This window comes from Saccopteryx leptura, chromosome X (assembly GCF_036850995.1).
Source record: "Saccopteryx leptura isolate mSacLep1 chromosome X, mSacLep1_pri_phased_curated, whole genome shotgun sequence".
NCBI classification, from domain to species: Eukaryota; Metazoa; Chordata; class Mammalia; order Chiroptera; family Emballonuridae; genus Saccopteryx; species Saccopteryx leptura.
The window spans coordinates 105713333-105737990 of NC_089516.1; the positions used below are offsets into that span (position 1 = coordinate 105713333).

Sequence of the window (24658 nt, forward strand, 5' to 3'; positions counted from 1 at the left end):
GGTCAAATAATGCCCTTGAGTATTTCTTGCAGTGTGGGTTTTCTGGTGATAAATTCTCTTTTTATGGAAATATTTTTATTCCTCCTTTATGTCTGAAGGATATCTTTGATGGATATAGTGTTCTTAGCTGGTAATTCCTCTCTTTCAGTACTTTAATGTTTGGGCTCACTCTCTTCTGGCTTGTAGAGTTTTTCCTGAGAAGTCTGATGATAACCTATCGGGCTTTTCTTAATATGTTATGGTCTTCTTTTCTCTAGGTGCTTTGAGGATTCTTTCTTTACTATTGATTTTTGACAATTTTAATATATGCCTTGGAGTAGGTCTGTTTGGGTTGTGGTAACTTGGCATTGTGTTTGTTTCTTGGATTTGAGTCTCTATCTCTTTCCATAAGCCTGGCAAATTTTCATTAATTATTAGATTGAATAGGCTCTCCATTCTCTTTCTTCTTCTGAAGTACCCATTATTCTTATATTGCTCTTCATGATAGAATCAGACAAGTCTTGTAGAGCTCTCTCAGTTTGTTTAATGCTTGAATCTCTCTCTTCTCTCTGTATCTTCTCTAGTTGCCTTCTTTAATAATTCTTTCTTCTATATGGCTTGTTCTGTTAGCTAAATTTGCTACTCTGATCTTCAATTCATATATTGAATTCTTCATCTCTGTTTTTGAAGTTTCAATTTCCTTGGTGAGACGTTTGTTTTGTTCATTAATTTGTTTTCTGAGCTCATTATGCCTATTGATGTCTTCTTACATTTCATTGAGTATTTTGAGACTTCAGTTTTGAAGTCTACATTATATAACTTCAAGATTTCCATGTGATTGAATTTTTTTCTGGAGAGATTTTATTTTTTATTTGAATTATGTTTCTGTCTTGTGTAGCCATAGTATTTGACTTTTTGTTCTTTTATGTCATATGAAATTGTTATTATTAAGAATCCTAAAAATAAAAAATTAATAAATATATCCAATAAAAAGTTTGACAAAAAGAAAAGCCACTAGGAAAAAAGATCAAAAGCAAATTTTAAAAATCAAAAAGTGGCCTGACCTGTGGTGGCGCAGTGGATAAAGCGTCGACCTGGAAATGCTGAGGTTGCCGGTTTGAAACCCTGGGCTTGCCTGGTCAAGGCACATATGGGAGTTGGTGCTTCCAGCTCCTCCCCCTTCTTTCTCTCTGTCTCTCCTCTCTCTCTGTCTCTCTCTCTCTCCCTCTCCTCTCCAAAATGAATAAATAAATAAAAAATAAAAAAAACAAACACTAATCTCAAAAAAAATCAAAAAGTAAACACCTACAAAAATAATAATAAATATAAAAATTAAATATAATAAGATAAAAATAAGAATAGGAAGAAAAAAGAAAACAAAGGGGGAAAAAAGAAAAAATACATTTTGGTTTTGACAGTTTTTTTCCAGTAGGTGTCGCTGTATTACAACTTTAACCTCTGTGAAGTTTCTGGGTTGTCCTCTGAGATGTTCCTTGCACAGTAATGTAGGTGGAGCTGTAGCCATGTTGGTGGGTGGGGTGTATTGTGAGGGTTTGTGTCTTCAGCTTTATGGCTTTACAACTCTAGCAATGGTGATCTCAGGCTTACAGGTACTGCTCTACTAGTCTTAACAGACCTGGGGACCAGATATGGAGCACTTCTGTTCTTCAGGGGTTGAGTGTGGCTCTGGACAGCTAGCCATGGAGTTTGTCTCTGCCAATCTCTGTATTGCAAGGTGAGGGAGGGAGACAGGATCTGGGAAGATGGTTAACACACTTTAACTTTCTCTTTCTCTGCCAATTACATGCCACAGGTAGGCTGCAGGAGCACTGTCCATGACCCTGTGCACTGGCCACTTTGTTTTATCTTCTCCTCCATTCCTCTATATCACAGCTCCTCCTTAGCAGAAGAAGACCAGTCACTCTGAGTTCCTCTCTTCATTCCCCTCAGAAAAAATCTAAAAAGCCCGAGCTTTCCGCCTCCTTGTAGACAAGCAGAGAAAAAAAAACCCAGTCATTCTAGCTTTGTTTCATCTCCACACCAAAGCCCACTGCAAAGGTGTTTTATCTTCTGCTCCCCCTTTCACCCTGTCCCACCATTAGTCCACTCAGTGCGTGGATCTTTCAGGTGTACCATGGAGCCCAGCTGGGGTTTGTTCATTGCATTTTAGTTGTTAAATTTGTTGAAATTTCTAGGATAGAAATCACGAGTATCTTTCACATCAACATTACTTTGACATTTTCTCTGAGACTTTTATTCCTGGAGTAAACACCATTTGGTAATGGGGCCTTTACTTTTTGTTTATTGTAGGTTCAAGTTGCTAAATTTCTGTTTAAAATGTATACATCTGTCATCTTCCTCTTGCATGATTGCTCAGTTTAGGACTTCCAGTACTACATTAAATAAGAGTGAACAAGGTGGACATCCTTATCTTGTTCATAATTTTAGAGAAAAAGCTTTCAGTTTTTTCACCTTTTAGTGTATTGGCTGATGGTTTGTCACATATGGTCTTTATTACAGTGTAGTACTTTCCTCCTATACCTATTTTCTTGAGTGTTTTAAGCATAAATAGATATTGTATCTTATCAGGTGCCTTTTCTACATCTATTGATATGATCCTATGATTTTGGTTCTTTTTTTTAATTGATGTGGTGTATTACATGATCAATTTGCATATGTAGAACCATCCTTGTGCTCTTGGGATGAATCTTCATTGATAGTGATGTATTAATTTTTAATATATTGTTGTATATGATTTGCTAGTAATCTGTTTAGGATTTTTACATCTGTATTCATTAGAGATATTGGTCTATAATTTTCTTTTATTCTTTTTCTTTTGTAATGTCCATGCCAGGTTTTAGTATCAGGGTTATGTTGACTTCATAAAATATGTTGGGCAATATTGGTTCTTCTTCTATTTTTTGGAAGATTTTGAGGATAGATACCAAATCTTCTTTGAATGTTTGGTAGAATTCACTAGTGTAACCATCTAGTCCTGGACTTTTGTTTTTGCCGAGGTTTTTGATAGTTGTTTTTATTTTCTTCCTTTTTATAGGTCTATTTAAGTGTTCTTTTTCTTCATGACTCAATCTAAGAAGATTGTATAGTTCTATGAACTTATCCATTTCTTCTTGATTGTTGAACTTAATGACATATAATCTTTTATAGTAGTCTAGTGTGATCCTTTGGATATTCACGATGTTTATGGTAATTTCTCTTCTTTTGTTTCAGATTTTGTTTATATAAATTATTTATTTTACTTTTGTTAGTGAGTCTAGCCAAGGATTTGTCAAATTTACTGATCTTTTTCAAAGAACTGGTTATTTGTTATATTATTTTTTCTATAGCTTTTGTTCTCTATTTTATTTAGTTCTGCTCTTCTTTTTACTGTTTCACTTTTCTGCTGATTCTAGATTGCCTTTGTTCTTTTTCTAGTTCTTTCAGATGTGATATTATATTGTTTACTTGGGTTCTCTCTTGTTTCTTGATACAAGTATTTAAAATGAACTTCCTTCTTATTGCTGCTTTTGCTGCTTCTTAGAAGTTTTATATGTTGTTATTCTAGTTTATCTGTTTATAACTTTTGATCTCTGATTTTATTTCTTTATTGACCCAGTCATTTTTTTAAATATGTTGTTTAATTTTCACTTTTTTTTGTGTGTGATTCTCTACTTCCTTTTTGCAGTTGAAGTTCAATTTCAAAGCCTTATTGTCAGAGAATATGCTTGGTATAATTTCAATTTTCTTGAATTTGTTTAGGTTAGTTTTGTGGCCAAACATATACTCTTGAGAATGTTTCGTGCACACTGTAAAAAATGTATAATCTGATATTCTGGGATGAAATATCCTGTAAATGTCTATAATGTCCATTTGTTTAGTGTGCCAATATTTATTGATTTTCTGTTGGGATAATCTATCTCGAGTCATTAATGGTATGTTTATATCTCCAACTATGATTCTGTTTTTGTCAATTTCTCTTCTTTGTTCTGTTAGTAGACATCTTGTATATCTGGGTGTTCCCTGACTCTGTTCATATATATTAAGAACTATTATGTCTTCTTGATATAGTGTCCCCTTTATCATTATGAAATATCTATCTTTGTTTTATGTTACCTTTGTTATCTTGAAGTCAGTATTGTCAGATATAACTATGGCTATACCTGTTTTTCTTTGGGTATTATTTGCTTGGTGAATCATTTCCCAACCTTTCACTTCGAGTGTACTCTTTTCCTTGCAACTTACACATGTCCTCTATAGGCAGCATATACTTTGATTTTCCTTTTTGATCCAATCTGTTAATCTGTGTCTCTTTATTGGCAAATTCAAATCATTTACATCTAGGGTAATTATTGAAACATGAGAATTTCCTATAGACAGTTTATGTTTTGTTTTCCGGTAGCTCTGTGTCTCGTTTGGTTTGTTTACTTTGTATTTCAATTATTTATTGTTGTTTTGATAATATTTCATGCTTATTTTCTGTCATTTGTTGTTGTTTGGCAATATTTTATGCTTCTTTTCTCTATTTTTTTAAAGGTATCTATCTTTTGGGGTTTTTTTGTGGGTGGTTTTATAGGTAATTAAGGAAAAACACTTTTATATTTACAAGAGTTCTTTATCTTATTAGTACTTCGGCCCTCCATCCTTTTTGCTCCTTCAGATTTTCATCTTCATCCTTTTTTTGTTTCAGTTGTCAACAATTATCTTTGTTTATATTGTAACTTTGTTGAAGTTTTTACTTATAGTTTAGATTTGTTTTGTTATTTGTGTCTGGTTGAATAAACCCTTTGAGTATTTTCTGTAGTGGGGGTTTTCCAGTGATAAATTCCCTCAGCTGCTGTATCAGTGCTAAAGTATTTATTTTTCCTTCATATTTGATAAATATAGTATTCTTGGCTGATAATTCCTCTTTCAGTACTTTGAATTTTTGGATCCACTCTCTTCTGGCTTGTACAATTTCTGCAAAAAACTCTGATGATAACACATCTTTTCTTGTATGTTATGTTCTTTTTCCTAGCTACCTTCAGGAATCTTTCTTTGTCATTAATTTTTGACAATTTTATTACAATGTGCCTTGAAGAAGGCCTGTTTGGTCTGAAGTAACTAAGAGTTCTGTGTGCTTCTTGGATTTGAGGATTTCAGTCTATTCCTATAGTGCATTGCAAAGGTGCCTTTACAAGGGGCCTTGCCAATTGACAAAAATGAGTTTAGTTTTTGGCTCTTAATTCTATTGTATTGATTTACAGGATTCTTATTATGTCAGTGCTACACAGTCTTAATTACTTCAGTTTTATAGAATGTTTTAAAGAGTGAGAGTGTGAGTGTTCCAAATTTTCTCTTTTTCAATACTGTTTTGCCAATGTTGAGTTGCTTGCAACTGTATATGAATTTTAAAGGCAGCTTGTCAGTTTCTGAAAAGTAATGCATCTAAGATTTTGATAAGTATTGCATTGAATTTATAGATTAATATGTACAGTACTGTTATTTTAACAATATTAAGTCCTTTAATCCATGAATATGAAATATCATTCAATGTATTTAGATACTAATTTTTATCAAAAATACTTTTGGAGTTTTTAGCATACAGGTCTTAAATTTATTCTTAAATCAATTATTTAAAAATTATATATATATATATTGTGCATGTGTTACATATTACATTTTTTAAAAAAAATTTATTTAGACAATGAATTTTAACAGGGTGACATTGATCTGTTAGAGTACATAGATTCAGAGAAAACATTTCCAGATAATTTTAATAATTGATTATGTTGTATACCCATCACTCAAAGTCAAATTGTACTCCATCATTTTTTATTTGGGTTTTTTTTGGGTCCCTCATCTCCCCTGACCCCTCCCCTATCCTTCATTCTTTTCCCGCTGGTAACCACCACACATGGACATAATTGAATCCATGTCCATGAGTCTCAATTATGTGTCCCACCTATGTGTGAATTTATACAGTTCTTAGATTTTTCTCATTTACTTATTTCACTAAGTATAATGTTACCAAGGTCTATCCATGTTGTCATAAATGATCCTATGTCATAATTTTTATTGATTTAATTTATTGTGTTTCATAGATTTAAGTGTCACACTGAATAATTGCCCTGCACCCCCATGTCTCCCTCAACTTCCACCTTGCCACCCTCCCCCCAACACCCTCCCTCTTTCCTCCAAGATTTGCTTTTCTGCTCTCTATAATGCCGTATTATGTATATATAATTTCACCAATCTCTTTCCCTGCTCTGATCCCATCCTCTCATCCCCTTTCCCTTTGTTCGCTTTCCCTCTGGTACCTTCAATCCCGCCTCTGCCTTTATTTCATTCCTCAGTTCACATTGTTTATTGGATTCCTCAAATGACTGAGGTCATATGATATTTTTCTTTCTGGCTTACTTCACTTAACATAATAGTTTCCAGGTCCATCAATGTTGTCGCAAAAGATAAGATTTTCTTCTTTTTCATAGCCCCATAGTATTCCATTGCATATATGTACTACAGCTTTTTAATCCACTCATCCAATGATGGACACTTAGGCTGTTTCCAGATCTTGGCTATTGTAAACAATCCTGCCATAAACATGGGGGTGCATTTCTTCTTCTGAATCAGTAATTTGGTGTTCTTGGGATATATTCCTAAAGGTGAGATGGCTGGGTCAAAAGGCAGTTCCATTTATAATTTTTTGAAGAATCTCCATACTGTTTTCTACAGTGTCTGCACCAGTTTACATTCCCACCAGCAGTACAGGAGGGTGCCCTTTTCTCCACATCTGAGCCAGGACTTATTATGTGTTGTTTTGTTAATAAGTGCCATTCTGACTGGTGTGAAGTGATATCTCATTGTGGTTTTACTTTACATTGCTCTAATAATTAGTGATGTTAAACATTTTTTCATCTGCCTATTAGCCAATTGTATGTTCTCTTTGGAAAAGTGTCTATACATTTCTTTTGCTCATTTTTTTGATGGAATTTTTTCTCTTCCTGGTGTTGAGTTTTACAAAGTTATCATAAATTTTGGTTATTAACTCCCTATCAGACGTATTGCTGAAAATGTTCTCCCATTGTGTGGTTTCTCTTTTTATTTTGTTCATATTGTCTTTGGCTGTGCAAAACATTTTTAGTTTGATATAATCCCATTTGTTTATCCTGCTTTTATTTCACTTGACCATGGAGATAAAACAGCAAATATATTACTGTGAGAGATGTCAGAGAGTTTACTGCCTAAATTTTCTTTCAAGATGATTATGATTTCAAGACATACATTTAAGTCTTTTATCCATTCTGCATTTATTTTTGTGCATAGTGTAAGTTGGTGGTCTAGTTTCATTTCTTTGCAAGTAGCTGTCCACTTTTCCAAAACCGTTTGTTAAAGAGACTGTCTTTACTCCACTGTATGCTCTTACCACCTTGTCAAATATCAATTGTCCATAAAGGTGTGGGTTTATTTGTGGGTTTTCTGTTCTGTTCCATTGATCTATATGCCTATTCTTATGCCAGTTCCAAGCTGTTTTGAATACAATTGCTTTGTAGTATAACTTGATATCAGGAAGTGTAATTTCACCAACTTTATTTTTTTTTTCAAAATTGCTGAGGCTATTCGTGTTCTTTTTTGGTTTCATATAAATTTTAGGAATATTTATTCTATATCTTTACAGTATGTCATTGGTATTTTAATAGGAATTGCATTGAATTTATAAATTGCTTTGGTTAATATAGACATTTTAATAATGTTTATTCTTTCTATTTATGAACACAGTATATGCTTCTACTTGTTTGTATATTTCTTGTTTTCTTTTATCAATGTTTTATAATTTTCCGAGTACAAGTCTTTTACCTCCTTGGATAAATACACAGTAGGTACTTTAATTTTTTGTTGCATTAGTGAAAGGAATTGTTTTTTTATTTTCTCTTTCAGACAGTTTATTGTTGATTTATAAAAATGCCTCTGACTTCTGAATATTAGTTTTATATCCTGCCACCTTGTTGAATTCATTTATCAGGTTCAATATTTTTTTGTCTCGGACTTTAGGGTTTTCTCTGTACAGTATCATATCATGAGCAACTAATGATTGTTTTACTTCTCCTTTTTAAATTTGCAAGCATTTTATTTCTTATTCTTGTCTGATTGCTGTGGCTAGGACTTTCAGAACTATGTTGAATAAGAGTGGTGAAAAGAAGCACCCCTGCCTTCTTCCTGATTTTAAGGGGATTGCTTTTAATTTTTGTCCATTGAGTATGATGTTGGCTGTGGGTTTGTTATGAATGGCCTTTATCAAGTTGAGGTATGTTCCCTGTATTCCCACTTTGCTGAGAGTTTTGATCATAAATTGGTGCTGGATTTAATCAAATGTTTTTCTGCATCTATTGATATTATCATGTGATTTTTCTTTTTTTGGTTTATGTGATGACTCACATTGATTGTTTTCCGAATATTGTACCAGCCTTGCTTCCCCAGAATAAATCCCACTTGATCATGGTTTTTTTTAATATATATATATTGCTGGATCCATTTTGCTAATATTTTGTTGAGAATTTTAGCATCTAAATTCATCAGGGATATTGGCCAAAATTTTCTTTCTTTGTATTGTCTTTGCCTGGTATTAGAATCAGAATTATGCTCCCCTCATAAAAGGAGCTTGGAAATCTTCCTTCCTTTTGAATTTTTTGAAATAACTTCAGAGGGATAGGAGTTAGTTCTTCTTTGAACATTTCACAGAATTCGCCTGTTAAGCCATCTGGCCCAGGGCTTAAGTTTGTTGATAACTATTTCAATCTCATTTGTTGTAATTGGTCAGTTTAGGTTTTCTGATACTTCCAGATTAATTTTTGAAAGATTATATGTTTCAAGAAATTTGTCTATTTTATGTAAGTTGTCTAATATTTTGGCATACAGTTCTTCATAGTATTTTCTTACAATCCTTTGTATTTCTGCTGTGTCAGTTGTTACTTCTCCTCTCTCACTTCTAATTTTATTTATTTGAGTCCTCTCCCTTTTTTTCTTGGTGACTTGGTTAAAAGTTCATCAATCTTGTCACGTTTCCAGAGAACTAGCTCTTGGTTTCATTGATCCTCTGTATTGTTTTTTGTGGGGTTTTTTGTTTGTGCATTTATTTGTTTTTGTAGACTGTATGTCATTTATTTTCACTCTAATCTTTATTATTTCATTCCTTCTACTTCCTCTGGGCTTTACTTGTTGTTCTTTTTCAGTTCTTTTTGATGCAGGGTTAAGCTGTTTACTTGAGCTTTTTCTTAGTTCCTAAGGTATGCCTGTAATGCTATGAACTTCCCTGTCAGGACCACTTTTGCTGTGTCCCATAAATTTTGATTTGTTGAATGTTCATTTTCATTTGTTTCAAGAAAAATGTTTTATTTCTTCCTTGATCTCATTGTTAACCCATTTGTTATTTAATAACTTGTGTGGACAAGTCCTACCAGAGGTGAGGACAATGGAGACGCAAAGACCCGACTCCGGGGACCAGGTTCGGTGAAGCAGATTTGCTTTATTCAGGAAGTAAGCTAGCTTATATACATGGGTTCAGCCAATAGGTTGTTACAGCATGTCCTTCATAGCCAATGGCTGAAAAGATCAGGAAACTGCCTGGTTGACGCTAAGTCACTTCCTTATAGCGGGCGAGCTTCCTTCCTGGGTATGCCCAGGAGGCTTCTTGGAGCTGAAGTATTCTCACAGCATTGCATCAGCCACAGCTGCTAGGAATGTGCTCTGTGCTCCACCCACAAACTTGCTATTTAGTTTCCAAGTGTTTGAAAGTTTTTCAGTTTTTCTATTGTAGTTGATTTCTAGTTTCATGCCATTGTGAATGTACCATGAGCACTTGAAAAGAACATATATTCTGTTCCTTTTGGGTGAAATGTTCTGAAGATATCTCTTAAATTCAGCTATTCTAGTGTGTCTAGTATGCTGTTTCTTTGTTAATTTTCTTTCTTGAGGATCTATCTAGTGATGTTAGTGGGGTATTGAAATCCTCTATTATTATAGTATTGGTGTTGATCATGCCCTTTATGTGCATCAAAATCTGCCTTATATATTTAGGTGTTCCTATATTATTTGCTTAGATATTTATAATGGTTATATCTTCCTGTTGGACTACTCCCTTTATCATTATATAGTGATCTTCTTTAGCCCTTACTATAGCCGTTGTTTGAAAGTCTATTTTGTCAGATGTAAGTATTGCTATCTCAGCTTTTTTTTTTCATTTCCATTTGCATGTAATATTTTTTTCCATCCCTTTACTTTCAGTTTATGTGTACCTTTTGTTTTGAGGTGGATCTTTGTAGACAGCATATATATGTTCTTGTTTTTATATCCATGCAGCTACTCTATGTCTTTTGATTAGAGCATTTAAACCATTTACATTTAAGATTATTATTGATATGTAGTTGTTTATTGCCATTTTATTCTTTAAATCTACATACTGCTTGTTCTAGATTCTTTTTCCCTTTGTTCTTTATACAGCAGACCCCTTAACATCTCTTGTGGCATTGGTTGGATTGTAATGAATTCCTTGATTTTTTTTCTTGGAATCTTTTTATTTCTCCTTCTATTTTAAATGATAGCCTTGCTGGATAAAGACGTGTTGGTTGTAGGCTCTTGGACTGCATTATTTTGAATATTTCTTGCATTTCCTTCTGGCCTCAAGTGTTTCTGTTGCAAGTCAGATGTCATCCTTTTGGGGGCTCCTTTGTAAGTGATTGACTGCCTTTCTCTTGCAGTTTTTAGTATTCTTTCTTTTTCTCTTTGCTTTGGTATTATAATTATGATGTGTCTTGCTGTTGGTCTCTTTGAGTTACTCTTTAATGGGATTCTCTGTGCTTCTTGAACTTGTGTGCTTTTTCCTGCATCAATTTAAGGAACTTTTCAGCTATGATTTCTTCAATCAAGTTTTTTATTCTTTGTTCTTTCTCTTCTCCTTCAGGTACCCCTATAATGCAGATGTTGTTTCTCTTCATGTTGTCAAACAGCTCTCTTAGAGTTTCCTCAAACTTTTTGATGCTGTTTTCTTTTTGCTGTTCTGCTTCCATGCCTTCACTTATCTTGTCCTCTAAATTGCTGATTCGATCCTCTGCTTCATCTAGCCTGCTTTTAATTCCTTCTAGTGTAGTCTTCATTTCCGGTATTGTGTTTGTTATTTCTGTCTAATTCTTTTTTATGATTTCAATGTCCTTTTTGATGCCTGCTGTCTCTGTTTAGGTGCTCATTTTGTCTATCTATTGTTGCTCTAAGATCCTTGAGCATCCTAACAATCATTATTCTAAACTCTGTATCCAGCATCTTGGTTAGTTCCATCTCATTCATTTCTTTTTTAGGGAATTCCTCTTTTTAATTGTTTTGAATTACTTTTCTCTGTCTTCCCATTTTGTCTCTGTATAGACTGCACCTTTGGACGTGTTGTTTGTGTAGCAAGCTGAGTATAGGTCTCCAGCTTTCAGTTGTGTTTTTTCTAGATCTTCCTGGGTCAGCTTCAGCTGTTTGTAATTCACTGTGGGCTAGTTGTCTGCTGCTATTGCTCTTTTTTCTGTTTGTGACATTGTTTTTTATACCTTAGCTCAGTCAGGTGTAAAGAGCCTTTCCTTAACATACCACTCTAACTAGGGTTGTTAGGTCCTGAGCTGATGCTCTTCATATCATGCCACTGGATTTATCAACCCTGGACCTCCCTGGCCAGAACATGGCACAGATCAGTGGGGTCACTGCTTTTGACTGGTTCTTAGCAACTTTCTTGGACCTAGAGGTGATCCAGAATTTGTGTCTGATTCTGCTGAGCCCTGATACTGTTGTAGATATCAGTTGCACTCTTAGGCTGGCTTTTATCTACTCTTGGCTAGCGTGTGTGACCTCTCTTTTCCTGAAATGTGATCTTTCCACTGACCTCCCGCTGCCTCAGCCTCCTTCAGCACTCAGGCACCGGCACAGACTCATGGGCCACACTCCAACTGCTCTGCAGGCACAACGGACTCCTCGCTTTGCTGGGTTTTGCCCACCATGGTTGTGTGGGACACCATTCCAGGCTCAACTTCCTGCTGCCACTGCCCAGGGTGCCTCTCTGGGTTCTGTCCCCATTCACTGCGTGGGCCAAGCCCACCTCCTCTGTTGGGCCCTCCAACCATTGGGAAGGTACTCAGCAGGTTGGGGGTTTGTGTAGCCCAGACCTCAGCACTCAAAACCTGTGTCTCTGATGTACTCTTTGCTTCTAAGTAAGTCTCTACACTGACTGGAGCAAGAGAGCCTCTGGTTGGTGGGGTAATTGTTTTCCTTGGCTGGCTAGGTTCTCCCAGGAAGAAAGTCCACTTTAGATTTGGGGAGTGACTTAGTACAGTGGTCAGGGTGACTGTCCCCCACAGTTTCTCCCTGTGACCCTGAGAGTGTAGTCTCTGCTCTTACAACTCCAGTTTTTTTTTGGCACTCCCCACTCCTGGAGCCCCTGGTATGTGGCTGTGAACAAGATTTTCTGCATGGTCCCTTTAAGATGGAGCCTAGGTCTGAAAGTAATGTCTCCCTCTTGCAAACAGTAACCTGGCTCTTCTTTCAGCTAAATACTGTCCAAATGCCTCCTCTAGTCTCTGGGGCTCCAGGCTGTGGTTCTGGTTCTGTGGCTGAGGACCCACAACTCTCTCGGAAACACACCCCACCTTGAGAGACTCTCCATGATTCCTCTCGCTCCTGGGAGTGGGGCAGTCCTTTCCACATCTCTGCTTTTCCTACAAGCCCAGTGTGGTTCCTTCGGTGATGCTTGGTCCTAGATTCCTTCAAAGTTGGTTTTTCAAGGTGACTGTTCCTAAGTTAAGTTGTAATCCACTTTGGTTCTCGGAGGTGGGAATTGTAATGCCCACCTACTCTGTCACCATTTTCCCTCCTTCCTATGTCATTATTTCTTATGGCTGAGTAGTATTCCATAGTATATGTGTACCACATCTTCTTTATTCAATCATCTATTGAAGGGCGTTTTGGTTGTTTCCATGTTTTGGCTGCTGTGAACAATGCTGCAATAAACATGGGCTGCATGTGTCTTTACATACCAATGTTTTTTACATTTGGGGTATATATACAGTAGAGAGATTGCTGGGTCATATGGTAGTTCTATTCTTAACTTTTTGAGGAACAACCATACTTTCTTCCATAATAGTTGTACTATTTTACATTTCCACCAACAGTGAATTAGGGTTCTTTTTTCTCCACAGCCTCCCCAACACTTGTTATTACCTGTCTTGTTGATAATAGCTAGTCTAACAAATGTGAGATGGTATCTCATTGTAGTTTTGATTTGCATTTCTCTAATAACTAGTGAAAATAAGCATCTTTTCATATGTCTTTTGGCCATCTATATTTTCTCCTGGGAGAAGTGTCTGTTCATGTCCTCTACTCATTTTTTTATTGGATTGTTTGCTTGTTTGTTGTTGGGTTTTGTGAGTTCTTTGTATACTTTGGATATTATGCCACTATTTGAGTTGTTGTTTAAAAATCTCATTACCTATTTAGTTGGCTGTCTGTTTTGTTGTCAGGTTTATTTTTGTTGTTGTTGTTTTTTTTTTTTTTTTGCTGTACAAAAGCTTCTTAGTCTGATGTAGTCCCACTCATTTATTGTTGCCTTCACTTCCCTTGCCTTTGGAGTCAAATTCATAAAATGCTTTTTATGGCCAAGGTCCATGAGTTTAGTACCTATGTTTTCTTCTATGTAATTTATTGTTTCAGGTCTTATATTTAGGTTTCTAATTCACTTTGAATTAATTTTGGTACAAAAGGACAAAATGTAGTTGAGTTTAATTCTTTTGCACATGGCTCTCCAGTTTTCCCAGCGCAATTTATTGAGTAGACATTCTTTTCTCCATTGTGTGATTTTGGCTCTCCTATCAAAGATTATTTGACCATGTATATGTGGTTTTATTTCTGGGCTCTCTATTCTGTTCCATTGATCTGAGTGTCTATTTTTCTGCCGATATCATTCTGTTTTGATTATCATGGGCCTATAATATAATTTAAAGTCAGGTATTTTAATGTCCCCAGCTTTGTTCTTTTTCCTTAGAATTATTTTGGCTATTAGGGTTTTTTGTTTTTTTTGTTTTTTATAATTCCATATAAACCTGATGATTTTTTGTTCCATTTCTTTAAAAAATGACATTGGATTTTTTTAATCTTATTTTTATTAATTTTAATGCAGTGACATTGATAAATCAGGGTGCATATGTTCTGAGAAAACATCTCCAGATTATTTTGACCTTTGATTATGCTGCATATCCTTTACTCAAAGTCAAATCGTCCTCCGTCACCTTCTATCTGGTTTTCTTTGTGCCCCTACCCTCCTCCCACTCCCTCCCTCTCCTTCCTCTCCCCTTCACCACAGCTCCACCCCACTTCCTGTTAACATCACATTCTTGTCCATGTCTCTGAGTCTCATTTTTATGTCCCATCTATGCATTGGTTCATATAGTTCTTAGTTTTTTTCTGATTTACTTATTTCACTCCGTATAATGTTATCAAGGTCCATCAATGTTATTGTAAATAATCCAATGTTATAATTTCTTATGGCTGAGTAGTATTCCATAGTATATGTGTACCAAAGCTTTTTAATCCACTCGTCCTCTGACGGACACTTGGGCTGTTTCCAGATCTTTGCTATTGTGAACAATGCTGCTATAAACATGGGGTTGCATTTCTCCTTCTGGAACCGTTCTATGATGTCCTTGGGGTATATTCCTAAAAGTGGGATGGCTGGGTCAAAAGGCAGTTTGATTTGCAATTTTTGTGGAATCTCCATACTGTTTTCCACAGAGGCTGCACCAGTCTACATTCCAACCAGCAATGCAGAAGGGTTCCCTTTTCTCCACACCCTCGCCAGCACTTATTCTATGTTGTTTTGTTGATGAGCGCCATTCTAACCGGTGTGAGGTGATATCTCATATATCTCATTGTGGTTTTAATCTGCATTTCTCTAATGATTAATGATGTTGAGCATTTTTTCATATGCCTATTCATTTCTTTTGCCCATTTTTTGATTGGATTGTTTGTCTTTCTGGTGTTGAGATTTACAAGTTCTTTATAAATTTTGTTTATTAACCCCTTATCAGACATACTGTCAAATATGTTCTCCCATTGTGTAGTTTGTATTTTTATTCTGCTCTTATTGTCTTTGACCGTGCAAAACTTTTTAGTTTGATATAGTCCCATTTGTTTATCCTGTCTTTTATTTCCCTTGCCCATGGAGATAAATCAGCAAGTATATCGCTGCGAGAGATGTCAGAGAGCTTACTGCCTATGTTTACTTCTAAGATGCTTATGGTTTCACGCCTTAAATTTAAGTCTTTTATCCATTTTGAGTTTATTTTTGTGAGTGGTGTAAGTTGGTGGTCTAGTTTCATTTTTTTGCAGGTTGCTGTCCAATTTTTCCAACACCATTTATTGAAGAGGCTGTCTTTACTCCACTGTATTTCCTTACCTCCTTTGTGAAATATCAGTTGTCCATAGAGCTGTGGGTTTATTTCTGGGTTCTCTGTTCTGTTCCATTGATCTATGTGCCTGTTCTTATGCCAATACGAGGCTGTTTTGAGTACAATGGCCTTGTAGTATAGTTTGATATCAGGAAGTGTGATACCTCCTCCTTTATTCTTCTTTTTTAAGATTGCTGAGGCTATTTGTATTCTCTTTTGGTTCCATATAAATTTTTGAAATATGTGATCTATATCTTTAAAGTATGTCACTGGTATTTTAATTGGTATTGCATTGAATTTATAAATTACTTTGGGTAATATAGACATTTTAATGATGTTTATTCTTCCTAACCATGACCATGGTATATACTTCCACTTGTTTGTATCTTCCTTGATTTCTTTTATCAATGTTTTATAATTTTCCAAGTACAAGCCTTTATTCTCCTTGGTTAAATGTACTCCTAGGTACTTTATTTTTTTGGTTGTAATAGTGGAGGGGATTATTTCCTTAATTTCTCTTTCTGATTGTTCATTATTGGTGTATAAAAATGCCTCTGATTTCTGAGTATTAATTTTATATCCTGCCACCTTGCTGAATTCGTTTATTAGCTCTAGTATTTTTTTGACTGAGACTTTAGGATTTTCTATATACAATAGCATATCATCTGCACATAATGATAGCTTTAGTTCTTCTTTTCCAACTTGAATGCCTTTTACTTCTTCTTCTTGTCTGATTGCTGTGGCTAGGACATCCAGGACTATGTTGAATAAAAGTGATGAAAGGGGGCACCCCTGTCTTGTTCCCGATCTTAAGGGGATTGCTTTTAATTTTTGCCCATTGAGTATGATGTTGGCTGTGGCTTTGTCATAGATGGCTTTTATCATGTTGAGGTATGTTCCCTGTATTCCCACTTTGCTGACAGTTTTGATCATAAATGGGTGCTGGATTTTATCAAATGCTTTTTCTGCATCTATTGAAATTATCATATTGTTTTTCTCCTTCCTTTTTTTATGTGATGAATAACATTGATAGATTTGCAAATATTGTACCAGCCTTGCCTCTCCAGAATAAATGCCACTTGATCATGGTGCATGATTTTTTCCATATATTGTTGGATCCGGTTTGCTAATATTTTGTTGAGGATTTTAGCATCGATATTCATCAGGGATATTGGCCTATAATCTTTCTTTGTGTTGTCTTTTCTTGGTTTTGGAATCAGAATTATGCTCGCCTCATAAAAGAAGATAGGAAGTCTTCCTTCTTCTTGAATTTTTTGAAATAGCTTGAGAAGGATAGGAGTTAGTTCTTCTTTGAATATTTGGTAGAATTCACTTGTGAAGCCATCTGGCCCATGACTTTTCTTTGTTGGGAGTTTTTTGATAACTGTTTTGATATCTTTTGGTGTAATCGGTCTGTTTAGGTTTTCTGATTCTTCCAGACTGATTTTTGGAAGATTATATGTTTCAAGGAATTTGTCCATTTCATCTAGGTTGTCTAGTTTTTTGGCATACAGTTCTTCATAGTATTTTCTTGCAATCCTTTGTATTTCTGTTGTGTCAGTTGTTATTTCTCCCCTCTCATTTCTAATTTTAATTATTTGAGTCCTCTCTCTCTTTTTCTTGGTGATTCTAGTTAAAGGTTCATCAATCTTGTTTACCTTTTCAAAAATCCAGCTCCTAGTTTCATTGATCCTCTGTATTGTTTCTTTAGTCTCTATGTCATTTATTTCTGCTCTGATCTTTATTATTTCCTTCCTTCTACTACATTTAATCTTTACTTGCTGTTCTTTTTCTAGTTCTTTTAGATGCAGGGTTAAGTTGTTTATTTGAGCTTTTTCTAGCTTCTTAAAGTGTGCCTGTAGTGCTATGAACTTCCCTCTTAGTACTGCTTTTGCTGTGTCCCATAAATTTTGAGTTGTTGTATGCTCATTATCATTTGTTTCTAGGATTTTTTTTATTTCTTCTTTGATCTCATTCTTAATCCATTTGTTATTTAATAACCTGCTATTTAGTTTCCATGTGTTTGAGAATTTTTGAGATTTTCTGTTGTGGTTGATTACTAGTTTCATGCCATTGTGATCAGAGAAAGAGTTTGATATGATTTTAATCTTCTTAAATTTGTTGAGACCACTTTTGTGCCCTAATATGTGGTCTATCCTAGAGAATGTACCATGAGCACTTGAAAAGAATGTATATTCTGCTGCTTTAGGGTGAAAGGTTCTGAAGTTATCTATTAAATTGAGTTGATCTAGTGTGTCCTTTAAGTCTGCTGTTTCTTTGTTAATTTTCTTTCTTGAGGACCTATCTAGTGATGTTAGTGGGGTATTAAAATCCCCTACTATTATAGTGTTGCTGTTGATCTCGTTCTTTATATTCATCAGAGTCTGCTTTATGTATTTAGGTGCTCCTATATTAGGTGCGTAGATATTTATAATAGTTATATCTTCTTGTTGGATTGCTCCCTTTATCATTATGTAGTGGCCTTCTTTATCTCTTACTCTATTCTTTGTTTTAAAGTCCATTTTGTCTAATATAAGTATTGCTACCCCAGCTTTTTTTTCATTTCCATTTGCATGAAATGTTTTCTTCCATCCTTTTACCTTCAAACTATGTGCATCTTTTGTTTTAAGGTGTGTCTCTTGTAGACAATATATGTATGGGTCCTGTTTTCTTATCCATGCAGCTACCCTATGTTTTTTGATTGGATCATTTAATCCATTTACATTTAGGGTTATTATTGACATGTAGTTTTTTATTGCCGTTTTATTCTTTAAAGCTGTATTCCTCTTTTGCTATATTCTTTTCCCACTTTGATCTGTTTACAACAGGCCCCTTAACATTTCCTGCAGCATTGGTTGTAATGAATTCCTTGAGTTTTGTTTTTTTTGTCTGGGAAACTTTTTATTTCTCCTTCAATTTTAAATGATAGCCTTGCTGGATAAAGTAGTCTTGGTTGTAGGTTCCTGTTCTGCATTACTTTGAATATTTCTTGCCATTCCCTTCTGGCTTCAAGTGTTCTTATGAGAAGTCTGATGTCATCCTTATGGGGGCTCCTTTGTAAGTGATAGCCTTTTTTTCTCTCACAGCTTTTAATATTTTCTCTTTATCACTTAGCTTTGGTATTTTAATTATGATGTGTCTTGGTGTAGGTTTCTTTGGGTTCCTTTTTAGTGGAATTCTCTGTGCTTCTTGAATTTGTGAGAGTTTCTCCTGCATTAATTTAGGGAAGTTTTCACCTATGATATGATTGAACAAAGCCTCTATCTCTTGTTCTTTCTCTTCTTCTTCAGGAACCCCTATGATGCGGATGTTATTTCTCTTCATGTTGTCACAGAGCTCTCTAAGAGTTTCCTCAGACTTTTTGAGTCTCTTTTCTTTTTTCTGCTCTGCTTCAATGCCTTCATTCCAGTTGTCCTCCAACTCGCTGATTCGATCCTCAGCTCTATCCATCCTGTTTTTAATTCCTTCCATTGTGGTCTTCATTTCTGATATTGTATTTGTCATCTCCGACTGATTCTTTTTTAATATTTCAATATCCTTTTTTATACTTGCTATTTCTTTATTTAGGTGTTCGTGATGACCATCCATTGTTGTTCTAAGATCCCTAAGCATCCTTACAATCATTATTTTAAACTCTGCATCTGGAAGTTTGGTTATTTCCATATCACTCAGTTCATCTCCTGAAGGTCTCTCTTGTGGTTTCATTTGGATCGCACTTCTTTGTCTTCTCATTGTGCCTACTCAGGGTGTTTTCTTTGTAGAGCTGGTTGAGTCTAGGCTTGGTGTTGTCTGTCTCTAGTTTTTACTTGTGTTGTTTCTAAGTCTTCTTGGGTTGGCATCAGCTATTATTTGTAATCCACTTTAGGATTTGGGCCACTTTGAAGTCTTGATTTGTTTGTTTTCTTAACAGGTGATTGTCTTGTTTGCTGATCTCAGCAGGGGGCTTATTTGAAACTGTATCCAGGAATGCAGTGGGTGTTACCTGAGGCTCTGAAATCCTCTTCTGCCAGTTAGTCTCTCTGAGGGCGGGTTGCTTTCTCAGCTTCAGTAGGGGGAGGTGTATCTCAGATCTCCAAGGAGACCTGAGTTACTGCGCCTCCTCCCCACTTCTTTTCAGCTGTGTCTTGTTGCGCTGATTGGAGCTGGAGAGATGTCTGTATCTCTGTGACCTGGAAGTACTTTTGTATTTTGCTTTGTGGAAGGATCAGCCCCTCCCCCAGTTATGGCCGCCTCCAGCACTGAATGAGTCAGCTTTTTATGTCATCACCTATATTCTTCTCCTCCTCACCATTAGTCTCTCTCTTTCTCTTCTTTTTGGAAGACAAGTGGGCCCTTTCAACACACCTCGTTCCCTGGTCGCCAGGTAAGTGCCTTTGAGCAGTACTTACTGTTCTCCTCCTTGGAATTGAGAGCCCAGCCTCACCCCCCCCCCGTTCCTGTAAGCAGGGGAGATTCATGCACTCCCTACCAGGTTTGTTGTGGCTTCTTCTTTGCTCCTTGATTTTTGAAAGCTGTTCTTGTAGTACAGATTTGGTTTTTCATGCTGATTGTTCATAAATTAGTTTATAATCCAGTTTGGTGGTGTGAGCTAGGAGTCTGTGCATCTGCCTACTCCGCTGCAATCTTCAGGTCTCCGACATTGGATTTTGATGGGAATTGCATTAAATTTGTATATTGCTTTGGGTAATATGGTCATTTTTACTATATTTATTCTTCCTTTCCAAGAACAAGGAATATTTTTTCATTTCATTGTACTTTTTTCAATTTTCCTTATCAATGCTTTGTAGTTTTCATTATATAGGTCCTTTACATTCTTGTTATGTTTATTCCTAGGTTTTTTGTTTTTTTGTTTCTTTGGTTAAAACCATAAAAGGGATTTTTTTTTTAGTTCATTTTTCTGATGTTTCATTGTTGGCATATAGGAAGGCAATTGATTTCTGTATATTAATTTTGTATCCTGTGACCTTACTGTATTGGTTTATTGTTTCTAATAGTGTTTCTGTGGAGTCTTTGGGGTTTTTGATTTACAGCATCATATCATCGCAAAAAGTGAAACCTTTACTTCTTCTTTCCCTATATGAATTCCTTTTATTTCTTTCTCTTGTCTGATTGCTCTGGCTAGAACTTCCAGTACTACATTGAATAAGAGTGGAGAGAGTGGACAGACTTGTCTTGATCCTAATTTCAGAGAAAATGTCTTCAATTTTTGTCATTTAATATGCTGTTAGCTGATGGTTTGTCATAAATGGCCTTTATTATGTTGAGATATTTTTCTTTAATACCCATTTTGTTAAGTGTTTTAAATATAAAATGATATTTTATTTCATCAAATGTCTTTTCTTCATCTATTGATAGGATCATATGGTTTTGTTCTTTGTTTTGTTAATATGGGGTATTAGGTTAACTGTTTTATGTATGTTGAATCATCCTTATGATTCTGGGGTGAATCTCACTTGATCATGATGAATTATTTTTTTAATGTGCTGTTGTATTCGACTTGCTAGTATTTTGTTTAGGATTTTAGCATATGTATTCATTAGAGATATTGGTCTGTAGTTTTTTTGTGTGTGTGTTGTCCTTTGCCAGGTTTTGGTGTGAGGGTTATGTGGACCTCACAAATTTTGTTTTTAAGTTTTGCTTATTCTTCAACTTTTTGGAAGACTTTGTGTAGAATAGGAACCATGTCTTCTTTGAATATTTGATAGAATTCACTAGAATAGCTATATGGTGTTGGACTTTTATTTTTTGGGAAGTTTTTGAAAGTTATTTCTATTTCCTCCCTGATTATGTGTTTGTTTGGGCTACCTATTTCTTTGTGACTCAGTTTAGAAAGATTGTATTGTTCTAGAAATTTATCTATTTATTCTAGATTGTTAAATTTGGTGGCATATAGGTCTTCAAAGTATTCTATGATAATTCTTTGTATATCTATGATATCTGTGTGATTTCTCCTCTTTCACTTTGGATTTTATTTATATGAGTTTTTTCTCTTTTTTCCTCAGTGAATCTTGCCAAAGGTTCATCAATTTTGTTGATCTTTACAACTAACCAGCTCCTTGTTTTATTGTTTTCTTTACAGTTTTTCTGTTCTCTATTCCATTTATTTCTGCTCTAATTTTTGTTATTTCCTTCTGCTGTTTTTGGATTGCCTTTGTTCTTTTTTTTTTTTTTTTTCTTTAAGATGTGATTTTAAGTTATTTATTTATTTGGACTTTTCTCTGTTTGTTCGTATAAGCCTGTAGTGATATGAACTTCCCTTTTATTACTGCGCTTGCTGCATCCCAGAGATTCAGATATGTCATACTGTCATTTTTGTTTTTCTGTATGTATCTTTTGACTTCTGCTTTTATTTCTTTTTTGACTCACTCATTTTTTAGAAGTATGTTGTTTAATTTCTACATTTCTTTAAGTTTGTTTACTTCTTTTTTGCAGTTGAATTCTAGTTTCAAAGCTTTATGGTCAGAGAATATGCTTGATATAATTTCAATCTTTCTAAATTTGTTGATGTTAGTTTTGTGACCCAACATATGGTCAATTCTTGAGAATGTTCCATGTACACTGGAGAAAAATGTATACTCTGGCATTTAGAGATGAAATGTCCAATAGATGTCTATCTAATTGTTCTAGTGTTTTGTTTAAGGCCCATATTTCTTTATTGATTTTCTGTTTGGATGAATGATCTAAAGCCCTCAGCAATGTATTGAGGTCTCCAGGTATGATTGTATTTTTGTCAGTTTTTATTTTTAGATCAGTTGGTAGATATCTTATATACTTTGGTGCTCCTTGGTTTGGTGAATATATATTAAGAAGTGTTATGTCTTCTTGATTCAACCTCCCCTTTATCATTATGAAATGAACATCTTTGTCTCTGATTATTTTTGCTGTCTTGTAGTCAGCATTGTTAGATATGAGTATGGTATACTTTCCTTTCTTTGGATGTTATTAGCTTGGAGAATTATTTTCCAACCTTTCACTTTTAATTTCTTTTTTATTCTTGTAGCTTAGATGTGTTTTTTGAAGACAGCATACAGTTGGATTTTCTTTTTTGATCCACTCTGCTACTCTATGTCTTTTTATTTTTGAGTTCAATCCATTTACATTTAATGTAATTATTGAAACTTGAGTGTTTCCTATTAACATTTTATATAATTCATTCTAATAGTTGTATTTCTTGTTTGGTCCATCTTTTTTGTTTTTCTGTCATTTGTTTTTGTTTGGTTTTATTCCATACTTCTTTCTTCTTCTTTTTTTTTTAAGCCATATGTTTCAGTAGTGGTATTTTCAGGGGTGGTTACCATTAGATAATTAAAAGAATATATATCATATTCATTGTCCATTATCTCATGAGTGCTTCTGCACTCCATCTTCCTTTTTTGTTTTTGTTGTCATCGATTAGTCTTGTTTTTATTGTGCTTTAGTTGGAGCTTTTACTTCTGATTTTATTTTGTTTTATTCTTTGTATCTGGTCAGATAACTTCCTTTAGTGTTTCCTGAAGTGGGGAGTTTTCTGATAATTAATTCTCTTGTCTTCTCTATATCTGTGAATGTTTTTTATTTCCCCTTCATGTTTGAAGGAAATCTTTAATGGATATTGTATTCTTGGTTGGAAGTTCCTCTCTGTCAGTACTTTAAATGTTGAGGTCCACTCTCTTCTGGCTTGCAGAGTTCCTGCTGAGAAATTAGATGATAACCTAATGGGCTTTCCTTTATATATTGTAGTCTTTTTTTTCCCTGGCTGCCTTGAAGATTTTTTCTTTGTCATTGAGTTGTGATAATTTCATTATGCTGTACCTTGGAGTACATCAGTTTGGATTAAGGTTACTTGGTATTTTGTTTGCTTCTTTTATTCAAGGCTCTAATTTTTTCACAGGCTTGGGAAATTCTCATCGATTATTTGTTTGATTATGTTCTTCATTCCCTTTTCTCTTTCTTCTCCTTCTGATATACCCATTATTTTTATATTGCTCTTTCTGATGGAGTCAGGAAATTCTATTAGGGCTTTCTCATTTTTTTTTTAATTTGTTAGTTCTCTCTTTTTCTCTCTTTAGTATCTCTTGATGTCTGTCTTATATGTCACTATTTTTTGCTTCTCTCTGGCCTGTTCTATTACCTAAGCTTGTCACATCATTTTTCAGTTCATGTATTGGTTTTTTGTTTCTGTTTGATTCCTTTTTATAATTTCAATTTCCTTCATGAAGTATTCTTTTTGTTCATTAAATTGTTTTGGAGCTCACTAAATTGCCTTTTAGAGCTTTCTTGTATTTCACTGAGTATTTTTAGGACTTCAATTTTTAATTCCCTGTCATTTAACTCCAAGGTTTTCACATAATTGGAATGCTTTCTAGAGATTCTAGAGATTTTTTATCATCTATCTGAGCTACATCTCTGTCTTTTGTATCAATGATATTTTATATCTTTTTTCTTAATGACATTTGAGAGTGGTATAGTTAATAACATTAATTAGAAATAATTAGAAATATAAAATAAAATTTGAAAAAATACAGTGAAAAAATAAATATTTTATAATGATAAATGGAAGAAAAACTACAGAGAACCAGGAGCAAGAACTGAGGAGAGATATAGAGAAAAAGTAAAATCAATAACAAGTAAAATGCCATAAAGAAAAATATGAGTTCACAATATAATAATTTGATGATAAATGACAATACAAAGAGAGCAAAAAAGGAAGAAAAAAAGCAAAAAGAAAATATGAGAAAAAAGAAGAAGAAGAAAAAGAAGAAGATAAAATGATAAAGGAGAAGAAACAAGAAGGGAGAATATAGAGAAAGAAAGTACAAAAAACAAAATATAAAACAAAGAGAAAGAAAAAGGAAAGAGAAGTAAAGTTTTCTGAAATGAAACCATCACAAAAAAGAATGAAAAATGTAACAACTATGGATAAGGTAGTTCAAAAATAAAATAATAAAAAAAGAGAAAGAAAAAGGAAAGAAATAAAAATGACAAAAAACATTTTAAAAATGTAATTTTTTTCTGGTTTTGAGAGGTAGCGTCTTCCTTTTTTTTTTCCCAGATGGCACTTTACTAAAAATTTTGCCTCTGTGGGGCTCTTGAGCAGAAGTCTGCTGGTATGTCGCTGTGGTGGTGATGTAGATTATGCTTAAATCTCCTTGGCAGGTATAGCTTGTTAAGGCTTTGTAATTATATGGCTCTAGTAAAGGTAGTCTCTATTTTCCAGATGCCTCTCCACATGTTCCTCCCCCTGGCGCTAGCAACCTGGA

At 34.6% G+C, this 24658-nt stretch overlaps 1 protein-coding gene across 1 annotated transcript in view; it reads left to right on the top strand.

The window, feature by feature from the left end:
- Positions 1–24658, top strand: part of HTR2C (5-hydroxytryptamine receptor 2C) — a 217247-nt gene that overhangs the window by 146887 nt on the left and 45702 nt on the right. The gene's annotated exons all lie outside the window — the stretch shown is intronic.